This window comes from Pleurodeles waltl, chromosome 5, assembly GCF_031143425.1.
Source record: "Pleurodeles waltl isolate 20211129_DDA chromosome 5, aPleWal1.hap1.20221129, whole genome shotgun sequence".
Taxonomy (NCBI): Eukaryota; Metazoa; Chordata; class Amphibia; order Caudata; family Salamandridae; genus Pleurodeles; species Pleurodeles waltl.
The window spans coordinates 191,232,762-191,253,210 of NC_090444.1; the positions used below are offsets into that span (position 1 = coordinate 191,232,762).

Consider the following 20,449-nt stretch of genomic DNA (forward strand, 5'->3'; position numbering starts at 1 on the left):
CATTCTTTGGAGGCCAAATGCTTTCAGAAGAGAAAAATGATCATGATAAAACTTATAAGGACAATGGTATAGTTTGCTTACCAATGGATACAACAGTTTTTCTTTCTCAGCCAAGGTAATACAAATATAACAGCTTCTTTGAATATAGCAGTGAAAGACATGTTTCTTTATGATCACCCGAGGTCTCTGAGAGGGGAGTGGCCGAACCATGATGTGTTCATAAAATTGGTACAGTTAACATCCTCTCATTGTTATACTACTGCTGTCATACTATCTAATCTGTGTATCGCTCACCAAAGTCGTAGATGTATTTGATGTGCTCATCTGGTTTAGAACTGCCAATGGCATGAAGTATAATGTATAATTGTCTGTACATGTATTACAATAATACTAATCTCTTCAAGCAGCACTTGAATTGAAATTTGTTCTTGGACTACCAGTGTTTTTATACCATAGTGTTCATTACAATATTTGATGAAAGATAGACCCCTCAGGAGTATACTAGAGTTGACTGCATAACAACTGGACATTTGTGGCTTCATTGGTGACTGATCAGAGTAAATACTATAGCTATCTGTATAATGTCATTCTTATAGGTTGCTCCCTGGTGCTTTTGGGTGAATCTCATTTAACAAGTATCATTGTCGATGTGATGATGCCCAAACCTATGGGTTGCTCTCTGTCACTGTCTTGGTGTACAGATTCAGCACATGCTATGACTGATAGCATAGTATTTACTACTGATGGCTCCATCCTGCCCATTTGCATACTATGTCACCTGTCATCTCTGGTAGGACTTCTCAGGCATATACTACGGCTGCTGATATTTACATTTCATTCTCAGTAGCACTGTGGTGGTCCCAGTGGACCATAGACCATGGCTAGTAGTATAAAGTTTCTTCCCATTGGTTGCTCCTTGTTGCTCCAGGATGGAATCTTAGGGAAATGGATGGAGGTCATTACTATGGCTTGCTCTTCTGCAGCTCTTGTGTGGACTCTAAAGAATATACTGCAGATGATGCAAGGGCCGAACTCCCAAGGGTGACATCTAACATATTGACACTCACTATTGTTCCGATTTAGTCGCTGTGCTCTAAACTGTAATAGACACTCTATTCAAAAAGAGGTAGATACCACCAATGCATGCACCACTAGTCTTCTCACACTTTCTTTGGCACCCACTCGTAGTTGCAACTGTAGGCTTGCTGTAACGCATACTTTCTATATATTGCTTCAAATTCATGCAAACCGTGCCTAGATTTTTTTTATTATTTTTGTATTTTGTGGGAAAATGCCGTAGAGGCGATCTAGCCACTTACCTTTGTGTTCCCCCCTCCTCCCCCCCCCCCCCACTTGCTCAAACCACAACTGCTGTTGTCATAAATAGTCCATAAACTCACCACAATGATGACAAGTAACCCGCCCAAAATAACAGAGATATGTGATGTGTGTCAATATCCTTACCCTTGTACAGCTATCATAAAACTGCTCGAACCTCCCTTACTGTACAAGTGTGCTTACTGTGCGAAGTTGTGAGGTGCGCTTTGCTGTGCCGAGCCTGGCATCAGATGAAACGGGATGCTCTTGGTGTTCGGTAAATGTTCCTTTCCGCGGGCTGCAAACAGAGATCAGCTGCTGCACCGTGTACACAAACCACCCTGCTCGTTTAGGAGGGCTGCTGAACCCGAGACTTCCCGCGCTCTCCGCTTCACCCAGGAAGTAAGTGCCCTTCTGATCTTCCCATTCCGCCTGTACATTCTCTAATTATACCAGTGCTCGGATCCCTGCTGCGCAGCAGGGACGTTCCTCAGGACGACGTGTCCTTGAAGCTGCACCAAACTCTCTGAACCCTCGGAACTGGTAAGTATGCATGCTTTGAGTCAGTGGTGACGAGTGTACTCCGGACAGGACCTGATGCCAGCCGCAGCAGAGGGTGGTCTCACACAGTCTACGCCTTTGCTTTTACTGTCGTTTTCTTAAGTACCACAGTCTAAGCTTGCTTCTGCTACAGTCGCTTTTCGCTGTGGTGCGTGTTCTCTCCCACTGTTGGCTGGTACCGTTTAGCTTTTTAAGGGCTATTGGGTTTTTTAAAGCTCATTTTCTTTAACTCGCTCCTCAGCGAAGGGCTTACAACACCTGTTTGCTGGAGCTGGACTGAAATCGTGCAATTATTTACTGTCATTGGGACATATTAATTGATTCGACCGCCTTCCTAAACCCTTCATTTTTTTACAAATAGGGCTTTGAAGCATTCTATAAGTTTAGCTTTGAGTTGACACTGACCCGGTCTGCACCCACTGAAAGGCTACGAATTTCACTCAGACAGGTTGAAATACCAGAGCATCCACTCTGACTTTCATCATTTTAGCCTGACTGCTCCCCTCCCCCCGATTTATGCCATGTAATGGTATTCTATGATTGCTCTGCTGGAGTATGCTATGGTACGTTGTATCATGTTATGTCATAATTTATAGGCAAGAATGATTTTAGTCTTGGTTTCTTATGTCGTGTTATGTTGCAAGAGTTATTTTAGTCTTGGTTGGATTTCATGCTCTGTTGTCTATAGAGTGTTTCCGTGTCTTCTGCCTGTTCTTATAAGTTATTTTGCCTAGACTACATGCTACCTGGACTTTCCATTTACACAACGTTTGCATCCCAGGCACATCCTACAATAATAATGATTTGAGATAAAACACAGCTTTTAAAGGGATAGGTTTGCTACCTTAGAAAGCCTCAGAGGGCAGTGCTGGGATGGATATCCGATGCTACTCACAGAAAACTATACACGGCTATTCACCTAGACCACACCAAGTCCACTTTTCCTGCTAAAACAAACACCAAGAGCCTGTTCGATGCATTTTTAAATGGCAACAATGCGCATGTTTAAAAGATGCATGTGGCTCTGCATAGGCTGATTGATAGCTAGACAGCGGAGCTCCGTGACCCCCACAGACAGGCTGCATTCCGTTTAACTAGCGCATGTAAAACCTGGTAACCATGGCTTCAGCCCGCGCTATCTGCTGAGTACGATGGCTTGTTGTAAACAATACAAATGAACCGGGCTAGCAGAGGCAACCAGACATGAGATGATTTTAATAGAAATTACGGTAAAGGTCATGTGATATACTGTCTGATTGTGTTCATCATTAAAGGAGACGTGTCTCCATTTCCTCCGGCTTACCCTACAGCCTCCTGAAGGCTGTTTTGCAATGAGCACTTTGGTTGATGAAAATAAAGTGCATTCTAGTTCATCACTGCTCGCCAATTTAATGCGGGAAGTAACCGAGCGGGGACATTATAAGAAAGATGCATTCCTTTTTATAGAATATGCCCCGCCACTTCAGAAAACGTGCGTAATTAAAAGTACAAATGTACAGTCCATTTTAAGCGGGAGATGTCATTTCCACGTGCAGTACCGGCGCGCAAGGGCTAAACGTGAATTCTATCTCCTTGGTGTAATTTTAGATGGTGGGTTGGATGTCATTGTGGACATACATGCTTGCACTTTAGGACAGAAGCAACTCGCCAATTGCCCTCTCTCCACGGCTCGTGTGCAAGGCGTTTTTGCTTTGTTCCTTTTTTAGGTCGAGGATAGCAGCGCGCAAGCGCTGCTTTTCCGACGTGTTGGTATGTATCTGGGCTTTTAATCACGCCCACCGCACTCCCACCATTATCACTGGGTCATGTGCTTGCCTTTCATAAATCCTTTGTTTTAGTTGGTAACTGCTTTACGTTTGTCCCTCCTTGGGGCGGTTTTGTTAAGCCTTGTCCATCGACCCCGTTACATGGATAATTGCACTGTCACTGTTGCCAATAACTATGCAGAAAACTTCTTTTTCCTTTTGTCTCTATGCTTCAAACTCACGGCGGCGCTTTGAATCGACTAGTCTTAAATCAACTTTTTAACTTTTTATTTTCAGTTTGTGTGGCAAGAAAGTTCCAGTTATAAAAGCTAATAGCTGTAACTCAAGCAAACGCGAGACCTATTGCATTGCAAATGCTTGTTTTCTCTGACTGCTGGGGCTCAAAGTGGTTGCAGTTGAGTGCTAAGGTTGTCGCATTCCAAAGCTACCCAGATTGATTACGCCTCCTGCTCCTTTCTCCACAACCCCTAACGTCCTGTCTCTTTGTCTCAATTTCACAGGTTCTTTTGCATCCCTTTCTCTCTTTTTCCTGTTTTCCTATGTCGTTCTTTTTCATTCTTTCTCACTTTAGTCAGCGGCGGGCGCTGCAAATCTGAAGGGAAGGGGGAGCACAGGGGAAATAAAATAATAATAATAAAAAAAAAAAACTTACCTGTATCTGCTGCCGCCGGCCACCTCAATCCTCTTCCCTTGATGGTGCTGGTGTTCCAGCAGACCCTGGGACCCCAGCACAGGCTCCCCACACAATCCTGGTGCTGCTCTCCAGCATGAGAGCAGCGACAGATTTGGTCTAAGCGGCTTGGGCTGCCACCCAGACAGCGCACTGGGGTCTGTTTAGTTTCTCCAAACCAGAAGTGTTGCAGAGACCAGTTGGAGAAACCTAAGTGTGCATGTCAGTTTGGCCGGCGTAATGCGGCCGGCCAAACTGACATGCGCACTTAGTGCACTGACTGCATGGACCAGCCCCACCCCTCCCTGCACATGCTGGCTGAGCCAGCAGCTGAAAAATAAAACAATACTAAAATATTGTTTTATTTTTGAGCTGTTGGCTCAGTCAGTGGGGCGATGCTCTTTCACCATTGTGAAGGAGCCGCCCCTGCCTTTAGTGCCTTTCTCTCTCTTGCTGTGGGCCAAAGCTCAATAAAAAAAACTTTAAGCCCCATTCCCAAAAATGAGTACCACTGCTGACAACCGGCAACCACTGATGCGCATTAAGCATTGGTTCGGTCTGTTCTCAGCTTATTTGATCAAGTATTTGACTGCCTTTACAATATGAATATGAGCTTGTTAACATAAGGTGATTCCTTTCAAAACCTGCACTTCTTTTAGGTCTTGCTAAAGACAGGTGTAATTGTGACAGGAATCAATGCTGGCGATTCGGAGAGATGTACATCTCCTCTGCCCACAACATTCCACAGAATCCCACTTCACAGATTAGAACCATCCCCAGCATTCTAAGCAGGCTGCAATACAACTGTCAGAATATTTCCACATGCGATAAAGTGAAATAGAGAAGGGGAGGTACCACTTTAACCTTTAGAACAATAGATACTGAATTTTTTAACTAAATATGAAATACAAAGGTATAATTCATCTCCCCCCCAATAAATTACAAAGAAGATAATTAAAAATACAATAGAAATTATTCCTTTGAGGTTGAGAAGAGAGATATAGAAACCTAAGAAAAGGTCATATTGATACCTGGTTGCAGGAAAAAAATGTAATGGATTTTTTATCGGTCTTACATTTTTTTTGCCTACAAAACTGTCTGTCAGTCATCCTTGTCATATTTGTTAGTGGTATCAAGACTGAGTGAATCCAAATGAAGATTATATTTTACTAGCCTATCCATGATTCAGCATTGACCATTTTCCATTATAGCTATGTTTTGTTTAGTTTTGATGAGCTGCATGGGTTCAAAATATTTGAAATTTTGATCTCTTCTACCCAGTTTTTTTAGTCAAACTTTCTTTATTGCTTTTTCACAGTGAAACACATACAGGTTATACATTCCTTCTGTTATGACACCAGCATGTCTAAGTTATGCCAGAAAGTTGTACTGTGCCAAATAGAATGCTTGCAATTGTTTCTGTAGCAGAACAGGTGCCACCTGCACAATGACCTGTAGATAAGGCAACCTAATCAAAAAAACAAGAAAAACATAAACCATGAGTGGTAACAATTGACATCTATCACATAGCAGTTTATAGATAGTCTAATTAGACTCTAATCTCCTTGAAATGGTGTTATCAAGCCCCCAAAGGCATAGACAGGTTATATCTGGAAAAGGTGAAGTGCTCTGGTCTGCGTTGGGAAAGCCACCAATGGAAGGCCCCTGGAGACAAAGGACACTAATGATCCTCACTGGTATTCACAAAATTTAAAACTGTCGTGGACAATGTCTGCAAGGTGTTCCATGGATAAGGCCTGCCAAAGTCTTGCATGCCATTGGGTAATTCTAGGAGCCTCCAGTCTCTTCCACACCGCTGCCAGCACAATTTTGGATGTCCCTAAACAAAGCCACACTATCGCCCGATCACTTGAGGTTTGGTATTTGAGGGAGGTGTCTCTGAGCCCCAGAAGAATAAAGCCCGGTGAGGTCAGAACTGGGTGTCCCAATATGTTTTTAATTTGGGCTAAGATTTCAGACCATTGTGGTCTAATCATTGGGCAGTCCCACCAAATATGTCGAAAGTCACCCACCAATCTGCAGCCCCTCCGGCAGGCATTAGTGATATTAGGGAATATCTTTTTGAGCTTCATAGGATAAAGGTACCAATCGTATAAGGTTTGATAATGTGCATCCCTTAATCCCATGGAATGATCATATCATGGAATGTCCTGCCATAACCCAGACCATTGTTCATCCAAGATCTGTTCGCCCAAGTGGTTAGGTAAAAAAACTATGTGTCGGGGGGAATACGGGAAATCGTGTTTATTAGAAGTGCATATAAGGAGGACATTGCTCCCCTAGAACTTGTGTGGGGTTTTACAAATTGTTCTATAGGGGACAGGTCTCGAGTTGTTGCCTGCCTGATTCTGGGTTGGAGGAACCAGTGTCGTAGGTGTGTATAGTGGTATCTCTCCGATAGCGGCAAGTTAAAATCTCTCTGACAACTCTCAAAGGAGAGTATTTCAAGTCCATGGAAGAGGTCAGAGATCACCAGGCAGCCCACGTCTTCCATCTCTTAAAGGGTCCTTGAAGTAGTTCTGGTAGTAAGGCTGGGTTGAAATGAATAGGCATGAATGGTGACGGAAAGTGGGCCCATACCTCCGTCTTATTTATACTGTCCCAGATGTCTAGAGTTGTCTTTGTGGGGGTGCTTAGGTAGACATTATCAGGTCTGTCATGTTTTGGATTCCACAACAAATCCCAAATGGAGTGGCCTGTTACAGCCTGTCATCCCCCTGGCCGATTGAGGCATCCTAAGCACTCGGCATGGGAGCTGAGCCCTACTCACCTGCCATATAAATCAAATCAGGAGGGACCTCAAGGTAAAAAAAAGGCTTGTTCCCTTGGGACAGGCAAGCCTTGAAAGAGGTGCAATAAATCGTGGATACACTGTCAACTTGAGTGCATGGATGCATCCCAGCCAAGTCAAGTACACCGGTGCCCATCTCTTGAGATCTTTTTTGAGTTGCTGAATTAATGTGGGATATTTGGCCCTACAGAGGCTTGAGATGTTGTGGGTGAGTTTAACACCCAAGTATGTGAGTTCTTTTTCCGCCCATTGAAATGGGATCAATGTGGCAAATGTTCCATTTCAGTGGAGGGGAGAGTTCAATTCAGAAGGTAAGATTTAAAAATGTTAATGCAATATTCTGCTACCTCTTCACACTCTGCCAGTTTGCATTGTAAGGCCCGGAGTGAGGTCTCTGGTGATGTTAAGGACAGAAGAACATCATTGTTTTATGAATTTGATCACAGAATAATATGTCTTGTGTGAGAGTGGTAGGAAAAAAACATTGTTGTTCCCTGGAAGCACCAAGGGACCATGCATGGTCAGAAATAACTATTGGATGTGCCTCTGATGCTAAGATACTGTGAGTGAGTGAATATGTAGTCGAAGTGTGAATAATCATGGTGGGAGTGAGAGAAAAAAGTGTCATCCCTAGTGTGTGGGTGCATATGTCTCCAGGCATTGATTAGCCCCAGTTCTACGATTGTTTTTTGGACTTGGAAAAGTGGGCTGTCTGTGCTTGTGTCAAGTGGGAGGTATTATTATTCCAGTCCCATGTCAAATTAAAGTCTCCCGATAAGATAATCTCTCCTTCAACCAATTCACCCAACTGCTCGAGGCAGGACTGGACAAAATTCACCTGCGCCGTATTGGGAGCATATATCATACCTACTGTGGAGGGGCGGCCTGCAATTTTGCCTTTCACCATTATAAATCTCCTTTCATGATCAGATCTGTTGGCAATGGGTTGGAAAGCCAGAGAGGCATGAAAAAGAGGGCCACCCCCTTATGTTTTGTACAATGCGATATTGTAAACATAGTGGGATACCTACTGTGTTTAAGTTTGACTTCCTCACTGCGCTTCAGATGGGTTTCCTGAAGAGCTACATTATCATACCTTCGCATCAAGGCATTACTTCCATATCTTTAGTCTCTTAGAGGGGGATTTATGGCCTCTCACATTCCACGTTAACATAACTAACACCATGTCTGTTTAGAGACTCAGTTCATCTCTGCTTCTATCATTTTTCATGTCACATCCACCCTCCCTCGTTCTCTCCAGACTTGCCTGGGAGCCCTTACTGGGTCTGTAGTGCAATCACTCAGATAGCTTAATAAGGGATCACTCATGGTAAACAAAAAAGAACAACTGTTAAAAACTTGTTGGGAGCCTAGTCCCATCAATACATCCTCAACAATACAACCATACAACATTCTAGGTGAACTGGCAATACCCGCGTTAGCATTCTGTTTAAAAAATCCTATGTATGAGGCCAGGGAAAACCTTGTGACAGCACAGTACATTGAAACAAAGTCATATCCCAGAAATATCAGCTGCCCCCCACCCATATTAGGCTCTACACAGGTTGGAGGCCATATTTAGATCATCGTGTCAACAGGCCCAGGGCACACTTCCCCACGAGTCCAAAGCCTGCTATAGAGACGTAAGTCTCATGTTCAAGTCAGAGCGTCGGGTGTCAAGAGAGCTAGCCACATTCATTTTCACTCTTCCCGGAGTTCTTTTTTAAACTCCTGCAACGAGGCGAGCAAGTAGTCATTTGTGCGTGCCCTAGTGGTGTGTTCTGATTGTTGTGAGTGGGTCCCTCCGGTTTCTTCGAGGGGAAGTAGCTAGAGACCCTGTTAAGGTGGGTCTTTTTGGGTTGCATGGGAAGCATTACTAGAATCTTACCTATGACCCTTATCTTGGTAGTGCCTGTCTGACCGGGACACCTTCAGACGGCCCAGCACATAGCTCCTCACCCAAACAGATCAATTCAGCATGCGAAGTCCCCAGTATACTCCCTCCAGGTAAATCCCAATCTCCCAGGAGTTATGGGGGATGTCAAACCTTGTGGTACATAGCCAAGAGCTTGATGTGGATGACTTGGGAGGGTGCCGGGGTGTATTTCATAGGTTAAAAGCACCACTGGGTAGTCTTAGTCTCACTAACGTGGTCAGGAGCTCCTCACAGGAGCTCCTCGCGGATGCCATGTTGCAGTCAGGCGATACCGGCCGTAGGTCTTGTGTGGCAGAAAAGGCTTGACCCCCATCTTCAGGTAAGGTTCTTTTGTTTGTGCACTCCCCCACCATTGCTCAGAAGGCGGGGAGCATACCCTGTTCAGCTCCTGCAGTCCCGGCACACTCACCTCTCCTCCTCAGTACCATCAGTAATGGCAGGCATGATATCCCTCAGCCCTGGGGTCTCGGAGCCTTGGCTCATCAGTACGCTTCAATTAGTGTTTACGATCACTCAGACCGGCACATCTACTTTATGGCTAAGTGCGGGTCGTGCTGCCAATGTTTTCACTGTGCACAGGCTCCCCCGACCATCATTCTTGCTGAAATACTGAGGTGCTCAGGTAGGTTACGACCACTCGGCCATGAAGGCTTGGCCACCCCCTTACCCACAGGCTTTTGAACATAAATACAATCCCCTGCCTTGTAATGTTGGTATTTTACACCATGTTTAATGTCATAATATGCTTTTTATTTGGCTTGATAAGCCACAAATTTGTTTTTTACTCTAGTAGTGTTATGCTCAGCTCTGTTCCCTCCTTCCAACCAGCTCAGAAACAGTTTGGTGTAGGGCATTCTGCCTTTCAAAGCAGAAAATAGTGATACCCCTGTAACAGAATTGTGGGTGTTGTGGTATGCCCATAGCATGTCCTGTATTGCTTTTTCAACACTTAGGTGGTTTATGTTTGCAAGATGAATGTATTTTTTTAATCATTCTGTTGACTCTCTCAACCAGACCATTGGCCCGTGGACAATATAATGCGGATATTAAATAAGTAGTATCTAACTGGGTTAAAATTCAGTAATAGCTAATGAAGTAAATTGTACATCATTGGTATTTATAATAGTTGCTTGTATGCCTTCTGTTGTAAATGTGTCTTAAATTTTTTATAAGAGCTTCAGGTGGGAGCTGACGGGCTATTCTATCAACTTCCCAATGAGAATGGTCATCAACCAATACAAATACAAACCGTTTAGTAATCCCAGTGTGATTGCTTGGACCAATTATGACTAATGCTAGTTTGTCCTATGGTTTGTCGGTTATGGAAACTGTAGAAATCGGTGTTTTGTTGGTTACTTTGGATTTGTCGCTATTGGCACAGATAATTCAGCCCTTACTTTCATTTCAATCATGGAGTTTATATAGGGGAAACAATAGCATTCTCTGACTCTCGATTTAGTCAAGCTCCTACCTAAGTGTCCTTCATGAGCCAGATCTATAATTTTCTCCTAACTCTGTAGGAAGTATGATTATGCCATTCCTGAGTATAAAATCGTAATTAATACTGATTTCGTGTCTGGCTACCCAAAAACTTTTTATCTCATCATCTACTTCACTTCTGCTTTTTGGTCAACCTTGTAATATATATGCCTCATGTAATACTGGTAATCCATTCTTCCTCAATTATAGTAGAGGAATTAATTTCCACTATTGGAAATTCTGATGTTTCATATTCCTTTTTCTTGTCTAAAGGTGCTCTTGATAAGTAATCAGCAGCCTTGCTTTGATTACTTGGAACATTTTCCACATTGAAACAAAAACTTTCCAATCTCAGTACCCACCTGGCTATACAGGGAGTGCTATTGGAAGATCCTTTGGTGGTAAACATGTAAACAAGAGGTTTGTGATTAGTGCAGTTATCAAATTGTACACCCCACAGGTAAAATGTAAAATGCCTCAAAGCCCAGAAGCATACTAAAGTTTCTTCTTCTACAACCAAATAATTAATTTCGGATTTTTTCGAGGGCATGTGAAGCAAAGGCAATAATCATTCTTTGCCTGCAATGATTTGAGAGAAAGTGCACCTAAACCTTTTTTTGCTAGCTTCAGTAGTAAGAGTGATTTTCCCGTTAGGTTCAAAATTGCACAAATTTGGGGCAGATAGAATAGCTTTCTTAATCTTTTCGAAAGACATGTAAGATCAGAGAAATGTTTACATACTTAGACATGAATTCAGCCAAACCCAGGAAGGATTTCAGTTCCTTCTTGTTCTATGGAGAATTAGCCTTTTTAACAGCTTCTATCAAGCATATTTTTGGTTTCAATCTTTTTTTGGAAATGGTGTGCCCAAGGTATTCAAATGCACCACCATTAGTTTGATTTTTTTTTTGTTAAAGTGATCCCAGCTTCTTTGAGATTATTTAGTACTATTCTTATGTTTTTGTTATGCTCCTCAGTTGTAGCTCCATAAATCAGTACATCATCTCGATAACATAGGGGGTTATTACAACTTTGGAGGAGGTGTTAATCCGTCCCAAAAGTGACGGTAAAGTGACGGATATACCACCAGCTGTATTACGAGTCCATTATATACTATGGAACTCGTAATACGGCTGGTGGTAAATCCGTCACTTTACCGTCACTTTTGGGACAGATTAACACCTCCTCCAAAGTTGTAATAACCCCCATAATGTTTTGGGGATCCTTCCTAAAATGTGCTGCATAATTTTTTTAAATACTGCAGCAGCAGATGCCAGTGCAAACGGCATTCTGCAGAACGCAGGGTGTATCTCCACTTGATAATATGCATCAGATAGGTCTAAGACAGAAAAGCATGTGACCTCCTCCATTGTGCTTAACGTCTCAGGAATGCTAGGTGGAGGGTGCCTTTCTCTCCATATGTTTTTATTAAGATCCCGTAAGTCCACACACAATCTGATGCCTTCCCAGTGTAGCTAGCCTTTAATCTGAGGAGTTCTTTCTCTAATGATTCTTTCATCAGATGGGGTGTAGGTTTGGTTTTATGTACTACAGGTTTCAAATCAATTTTTAGTTTAATTTTATGTTGGAATTTTTTAATCAAACCCTATTTATCATTGAATATTTCTGTGAATTCATCACAAACCTGGTTCCCTGTTATAGGTTGGTTCACTATCAATACCTGCTCTGGGTTGTTAGGATCTATTTTAATCCCAAGTTATTTCTGATGTTGCCATCCCAACAAGTTGGATATGTTGTTTACTACATATATTTTGCCTACTGTAGAGTGATTCTTGAATGTTATGCGTGTTTAAATCATTCCTATATTGGCGTCCTTATTGTACTCACTAGGTGAAATATCGGGAACTTGTAAACTAATTCTGTTGTCTGATATTTTGTTAAATTCTGAAACGTCAATGAGTGTAAATGGGGAACATTACTCAGCATGCATTATACACAGCACTATACTCACTTTATATATTTTTTGACAGATACTTTCCGACTATCAATTGTGACTGTTATTACAGTGACTGGTTTGGGGTGTAATATGACTCTAGGTCACCTGGAAGCTATGCATTTACTGTCCAGGTTTAGTATCCTACGACATGTACACTAGGCTATCTCCACTCCATTCCTAGTGTAGGCATTATATGAGGCTTCACTCATCTGTAGATACATCCACATTATTTATTCTCACACCAAAGATATTAATACACTTCTTGTATCTATATAGAGGCGACGTTAGTCATATTTTAGTTGGGAGACTGTGCACTGGACCAAATAAACCTCCCGGTCCCTCTTATGGTTAGATATATCCATCTCTGATCAGGTGTGGAAAGAAAGGTTTACAGACATATTTAAAAGGAAAGTGGGCAAGTCAAAAACTTTGTGCATACTATTAAAGTTAAGGAAGGTGTTCTCCTTGTCAAACATAAACTCTATGATGGTCGACATAGTGTACAACATGACTTGATGCAAATTCAAAAAGAAATGCAAGATGATGGGGTAATTTGATCTGTTGATGCCACTGTATGGCTTTCATCAATTATTTTAGCAAAGAAGAAATCTGGTGACTTGTGTCTGTGTGAGGCTCTTAGGTCTCTCAATAATGTCATCTGGGTTGAGAATTATCCTTTACCACGTATTGAAGATCTGATCACAGCTGTAGGACAGTCCAAATAGTTTATGAAACTAGATCCTCATGTGGCTTACCATCAAGTGGTTTTGAATGAACAATCACACCACTTCACTGCCTTTGTCATGCTAAATATTTCAATTCTGCCGTACGTCATTTGAAATGGCTTCTGCAGCCTCCATTGTTCAGAAGGCTATGTCTAGGATGTTTGAAGATGTGTATCATGTAGTTGTCTTTCAGGATGATATTCTGATGCATGTGAAAGACTTGACAAAGCTGTGGAGATAGTTCTATCTGTTTTGCAAACTAATGGAGTTACCATTAGAAAGGTCAAATGAACATTTTGTGTGAATGAGATTGAGTATCTGGTTCATGTGCTTTCAGGTGAAGGTGTGAAACCCAAACCCAGTATTGTTGAGGGCAATGTCAATACACCTCATCCTGCTGACAAAGATCATTTATGTTTGTTTTGTATCAAGGCCAGCTCACATCCACTTTGGGCTCATCTCTTCCCCTGTACGCATTCAGAGGCAAGGCTTGTGCCATTTTAAAGCTATCTCTTGTCTTCACCATCCTTCCTATTCCTCATGGTTACGTTATCAAAAAAAATCAACCCCTCCATGGAGTAAGAAAAGTGGGTTATATCAACTAGGTGGAAAGTCAGCATTGTGTGTCTATGGGGTTGGACAAGGGTGGGAAAAATATAACACATTCTATGTGAGCCAGGCTGTCCCTGCGCTCAAGTAATGTACAAATGGCAAATAAGAGGGTGGCCTTCTGGGCATTATGATGTGAAGGAGCCCAGGCTAGGTATTGTAGTACGATGGGAGAAGATGCCTCCTCAATTACTATCCAAGGTTTTGAGCCTAGCTTATGACTGAGAGCTTGTACTTATTTCTATGTTTTTTTTAAATTTATGAAGTGCGTGTTGTTTGGCTGCGTAAGCCAGACCTATTCACAATCATTCTTGCACGTCATTTGGTTTACTTTACTATCACAATAACATGTTGTTGACTTCACAGTTTTCTTTGTTCACAAAGTAAATACTTTGTTAAATATGCACCAAACAAGATGTCCTTTTTCAAAAATGGTTTCTCTGGAGTAGTTTGTTGTGAATGCACTTAACGTTTAACATGCACCATGCAGACTTCTTACATATTTTCATAACTGTCTTCTTTGATGATAGAGCTTAACTCTGCTAATGCAGTCTTTTCAGCTATGCAACTATACTCCTGGGTTCCATACTGTTCAGGCACAAGAGTTTACTTAATTGTAGGATTGACATTCAGGACAGCTGGGGGCAAGACAGATAATAGCAAACACTTTGTGTAAACAAAATAACAAAACACCAAATCTATTGGCTGTAGCAATCATTGTTTGTTTCCAGAGAGGAGGTAAAAAGTTTACAAGTCTGTGAATATTGCACAGGCAATATTCGAGATCTGTAGCATTCAGAAAAGTATTGAGGCGGTTAGCACAACATTTTGTTTCTTTTTTCACCTATTCAATTGTAATTATTTCAAAGGTACTTGACAAAAATCTAATATGCATGTTTCTTTGTGATTTTTTCATGAAATAATGTTTTTTCATATTTAATAAGGCACAGAAAGCATTCTTATATACTTTGCTTAGCTTCAAATCACAGACTTACAGGAGGTCATATACAGTTTCTGCAAAGAGATCACGCACAAAAGGCAATAGGAAAAATGCTTGCAAATAGTCTAAACTACTGCCACTCGCTTTCAGTAGCATTACAACCCATGATTTTTCACACCTGTGACACACTGTAGGAACAGTCCATTCCAAACTACCAGATGAAGTCCCCTCAAGAAAGGAAAACAAGCTAACACAGGCAGGTTGTGGCCTTGTAATTTAGGTGTAGCTTTTATCCTATGAAACACCGAACATGTGACCCAATTCTGGCAATACACTTGGTCACTTCACAAATACATCAAATCCACAAAAGGTGATCAGAGGAATGCATGCAAATAGTCTAAACCTCAGGCAGTGGTTCTCAGTAGCATTCCAACTCATCATTTTTCTCACTGTGCTACTCTACACAGTGGCAAACCAGTACTGACCCAGTTCCTCATGGAAACAGTCCATCCTAAACTGCAAGGTGAAGCTTCCTCCAGAAGGAAGCACAAGCAGTCTTATTGGGATTTAACAGTGAGATATGGCTTGGATACTGTGACACAGCTAGCATGGAACTAACTCTGGCATACCTTTGGACAATTAAGGTGTTACCTCAAATGCACAAGAATGCTTGCATGTAGTCTAAACTACTGGCAAGCACTCTGGGGAACTTTATAATCCATCGGCTTTTCACCTACTGTGCCACACTAAAGAGAAGAACATACAGTGCAAGTTAGTAATTACCCTGTTTATTATGGGAGCAGCCTATCCTAAACTGCCAGGTAAAGCCCCCTTCATAGGAGAATCATCCAAACAACCCCAGACTGGGTTTGATCTTGTCAGGCCTTGTCAGTTAGGTATATCTTGGACCCTGTGACATAGCGAGCAAGAGAACCATGTAGGGTCATTCGCCTGGCCCCTTAACATTATAGACATAAAGGCCCTCATTACAACATTGGCGGTAAAAGCCGCTTACCACCGTGCAGAAGACCGCCAACACACCGCCGCGGCAGCGGAATTCCGCCACGGTCATTATGACCCACTGCTCGGAATCCGCCAAAATTGAGACACCCACACAAGTCCGCCACACCAAAGGTCAGTGATAAACTGGTGAAAACAAAACCTCCACCATCACGCCAACAGAAATACACCCACACTATCACGACCCACAAAGCCACGCGGCGGTCTTTCAACCGCGGTATTCCATTGGCGGTACACACCGTCGCACTCAAAATACACACACATTTACAAAACACAGCCACATTGGACAATTCCAAATACACACACCTGATACACATACACACACCCCTCCCACATACCCATTACAACATAAAACACACACCCACATCACCCACAAACCCCTATGACCAAAATACCGAAAGAAGGCCAGAGAGAGACACTACAAGCTACTACCAAGCATCCACAGGCACACAATACCATCACCCACATAACTTCTACGCACCTCACATAACACACCACTAAATATCACCCAACTTATCACTACATACACCACCCCACACATCACTTACACCACCCCATGGCACGGCAAAGACACCCCAGGTTCTCTGAGGAGGAGCTCAGGGTCATGGTGGAGGAAATCATCCGGGTAGAGCCACAGCTATTCGGATCACAGGTGCAGCTCACCTCCATAGCTAGGAAGATGGAGCTATGGCGAAGAATAGTGGACAGGGTTAACGCAGTGGGACAGCACCCAAGAAATAGGGATGACATCAGGAAGAGGTGGAACGACCTACGGGGGAAGGTGCGTTCCGTGGTCTCAAGACACCACCTTGCAGTTCAGCAGACTGGCGGCGGACCCCCACCTCCTCCCCCACAACTAACAACATGGGAGGAGCAAGTCTTGGTGATTCTGCATCCTGAGGGCCTCACAGGAGTAGATGGAGGAATGGACTCTGGTAAGGCAATGCGTTACCACTATATCCCCAACCGTACCTGCATGCCATCACATACCCCCACCCTCGCCCTCACCCCCATCACTCCAACTCCTCACAAATGTCCCAATATCACAAACCACACATCCCAACACCAAGCCCTGCATGCAAGAACAAAGCATGAACACCCATCACCAAAGCATGACCACTGCACATACCCATACACCCCCTAAACCACCATCACACAAGGTCCCACACAGGAATGCAAGCACTGGTGTACATGGTCACCCACCCATTGCACACCATGGCACACACAGATACAATAAAAATCCTTTTATACCCCTGCAAGACCCCTACCCAACGTCACCGGACAGGAGGGTCCAAACATGTCCACACCACCAAGAGAAGAGGCCCACAGTGATGACAGCAGCTTTGTCCAACTGGATCTAGATGACCAGCCCGGGCCATCTGGGACCTCGGGACAGTCGGTTCCCCTGACACAGTCACAGGCCACCACAGAGCTTTCCCCTCTGGAAACACCAGCACAGCACCCACCCAGCGGGCCCAAACCTCTGTCCCCAGGACAAGTCAATCAGCAGTGTGTCCACCACTACAGGGAACCCAGGCAAACCCACCACCCCAACAACAACAGGGACCTGGGGGCAGTGGCAGTGGGCACACGGTCCAGGGGACAGAGGCCCAGGAACATAGGGGAACTGGGAGGGCTGCTGTGCAACAAGGGGAGGACAGGCCCAGGGAACCCACTCTGCACGAGGCCCTCTCCAACATCATGGGAGCCTACCACCATTCCCAGGAGATGATGGCAACAGTACTGGCCAAGTTTCAGGAGACCCAGCTGCAGGAGGAACAGTATTTGGGCTTCAGGGTGGAACTCAGATCCATCAATTCCACCCTGGGCACCATCGTAGGGGTGCTGAAGGAAGCCCTCAACACCAGGAGGGATACTGTGGCACAACAAGGGGCCCCTGACACTAGCCTGGACGATGAACTGCCCACCACCTCCGCCGGCACTAGTGGACAGGAAGCACCACCACAGGACCACCACACCAGCACCCCACCCCCTGCAGAGGGAGAACCACCCTGCAAACGGTCCCTGAGATCCAGTACAAAGACAGAGAACGATGCCAAGACCCTCGCCAAGAAATGAGACCACCCTGATTGTCATCCTTCTGTCCCACCTTGTCACCCTATCCATCCTAAAACTACCCCAACTCCACTTCCTATGCCCATTTGGGCAATGCACCAGTGAGACTAATAGACTGGACTCTGCCATGAACATTCCTCCACCATCACCTCTCACCATTTTACAGCACCCTTCAATATTGAGCACTTAAATAAACACCCTTAAAGCACAAAACAATCTGGAGTCTGTCTGTGATTTCGAAATAGTGAATGAGCAATTACAGTGTCAAAATGCTCTTTCAATTGTAATGTCAACATACCTATGTCACACAGCTCTAGTCCATGAGGAAACAAAGCAGATGTCACACAGTGGGACCCACATCTGTGAAATCGTAAGGGAAAGTGACAACTCAGTTACCATATACTGGGTGAAAACGACAGACAGTAGAGAGGTAGTAGTGTTAAAGTACATATAGTAGGCAGGTTTGTATTCTTACCTGGGTCTCACTGGAAGTATTGCAGAATCACCGAGTTCCTGTTGTCGATGTCCTCTTCTTCTGCTTCCTCGTCTTCACTGTCCACAGGCTCCACAGCTGCCACAACACCTCCATCTGGACCATCCTCCTGCAGAAAAGACACATGTCGTCGCAAAGCTAAGTTGTGAAGCATACAGCAGGCCACGATGATCTGGCACACCTTCTTTGGTGACTAGAATAGGGATCCACCTGTCATATGGAGGCACCTGAACCTGGCCTTCAGGAGGCCGAAAGTCCGCTCTATAATCCTCCGACTTCGCCTGTGGGCCTCATTGTAGCGTTCCTCTGCCCTTGTCCTGGGAATTCCTCACTGGGGTCAGTAGCAATGACAGGTTGGGGTAACCAGAGTAACCTGCAAATGGCGAGGGACAACTGTTAGACACACACTAACCTGTAGGGATATCCCCAGACCCAGACAACCATTCCCACTGACTTGCTTCCAGGTGCTCAATTAATAGCCACACACGGTGCCTCTGGAGTTGCCCCATCACATAAGGGATGCTGCTATTCCGCAGGATGTAAGCGTCATGCACTGAGCCAGGGAATTTGGCATCCACATGGGAGATGTACTGGTCTGCCAAACACACCATCTGCACATTCATGGAATGATAACTCTTCCGGTTTCTGTACACCTGTTCACTCCTGCGGGGGGGTACCAAAGCCACATGTGTCCCATCAATGCCACCTATGATGTTGGGGATATGTCCCAGGGCATAGAAATCACCTTTCACTGTAGGCAAATCCTCCACCTGAGGGAAAACGATGTAGCTCCGCATGTGTTTCAGCAGGGCAGACAACATTCTGGACAACACGTTTGAAAACATAGGCTGGGACATCCCTGATGCTATGGCCACTCTTGTTTGAAAAGAACCACTTGCCAGGAAATGGAGTACTGACAGCACCTGCACTAGAGGGGGGATTCCTGTGGGATGGCGGATAGCTGACATGAGGTCTGGCTCCAACTGGGCACGCAGTTCCAGGATTGTGGCACGATCAAGCCTGTAGGTGATGATCACATGTCTTTCCTCCATTGTCGACAGGTCCACCAGTGGTCTGTACACTGGAGGATACCGCCATCTCCTCACATGTCCCAGTGGACAGTGCCTATGAAGGACAACAGCGAGCACAGAGTCAACCAACTCAGAGGTACGTACCCACAGCTTACACAGAACACGATTCATAATCCGAAATTTGCATGTATGAGTGTTGAGGCAAGGCCTAAGTATGTGTGACGCAGTTAAAAATTAAGCCATGTGGGCCCCTGAAATGGCGGCTGCCTGACCTGTAAAGTGGGATAATGGGATGTGAGGTAACTGCGCTGACATTGTACACCGTCGCGGTAGGCGGTCGAAGACCGCAGCGCTATTCTGCATTGGTTAACATTGGACCCTATGGGTCCCAGGAGCCAATGACGATGTACGCCGGCGGTGACGGTACGCACTGCCGCGGACATGACCGCCATTTTCTATCTGTTCAATCACTCCATACCTGATCTTCGACAGGAGAGGACCTACACTGCAAGTGCTGCTGTGACCTCAGTCTGGAAGAGACAATGGCTCGTGCGTCAGGGGAAAGGGCCCCTGCCTTCACATCGGAGGAGTTGGACAAACTAGTGGATGGGGTCCTCCCCCAGTACACGCCACTCTATGGTCCTCCAGACAAACAGGTAAGTACACTGGGAGCATGCTGTATAGGCTATGCCTGTGTGGAGTGGGGTGGATGAAAGTTGGTGTGGGGGAGATTGAGGCATGCAGGAAACGACAGTGAGTGCATGTGCCACATGGCAAGGGTAGGGATGGGGGCCAATGACTGTGACGGTGCAGTTGGTAATAACTTTTCTTTTCCCCCTTATAATTCATGTAGGTCAGCGCCCACCAGAAGGCGTGCCATTGCCAAGGACTTCCGGACCCTGGGGTTCTATCACAGACAGAGCACCCACTGCCATAAGAGATGGGAGGACATTCGCCACTGGAGCAAGAAGACAGCGGAGGCCCAGCTGGGGATGGCCTCCCAACGTGGGAGGGTGCCCGTCGCACCATGACCCCCCTGATGTTCAGGATCCTGGCG

At 44.5% G+C, this 20,449-nt stretch overlaps 2 long non-coding RNA genes across 3 annotated transcripts in view; one reads left to right on the top strand and one right to left on the bottom strand.

Annotated features, from left to right (window-relative positions):
- LOC138297230 (uncharacterized) overlaps positions 1-1,832 on the bottom strand; it is a 93,455-nt gene extending 91,623 nt beyond the window's left edge. The window contains exon 1 of one of the 2 annotated variants that reach the window (XR_011203951.1): positions 1,522-1,832. This is a non-coding gene — a long non-coding RNA (uncharacterized lncRNA). The remainder of the gene's footprint in view (positions 1-1,521) is intronic. The other variant, XR_011203950.1, reaches the window with a different exon arrangement.
- The window catches only part of LOC138297231 (uncharacterized), a 313,159-nt gene continuing 294,436 nt past the window's right edge, over positions 1,727-20,449 (top strand). Inside the window, exon 1 of the long non-coding RNA XR_011203952.1 lies at positions 1,727-1,860. This is a non-coding gene — a long non-coding RNA (uncharacterized lncRNA). The remainder of the gene's footprint in view (positions 1,861-20,449) is intronic.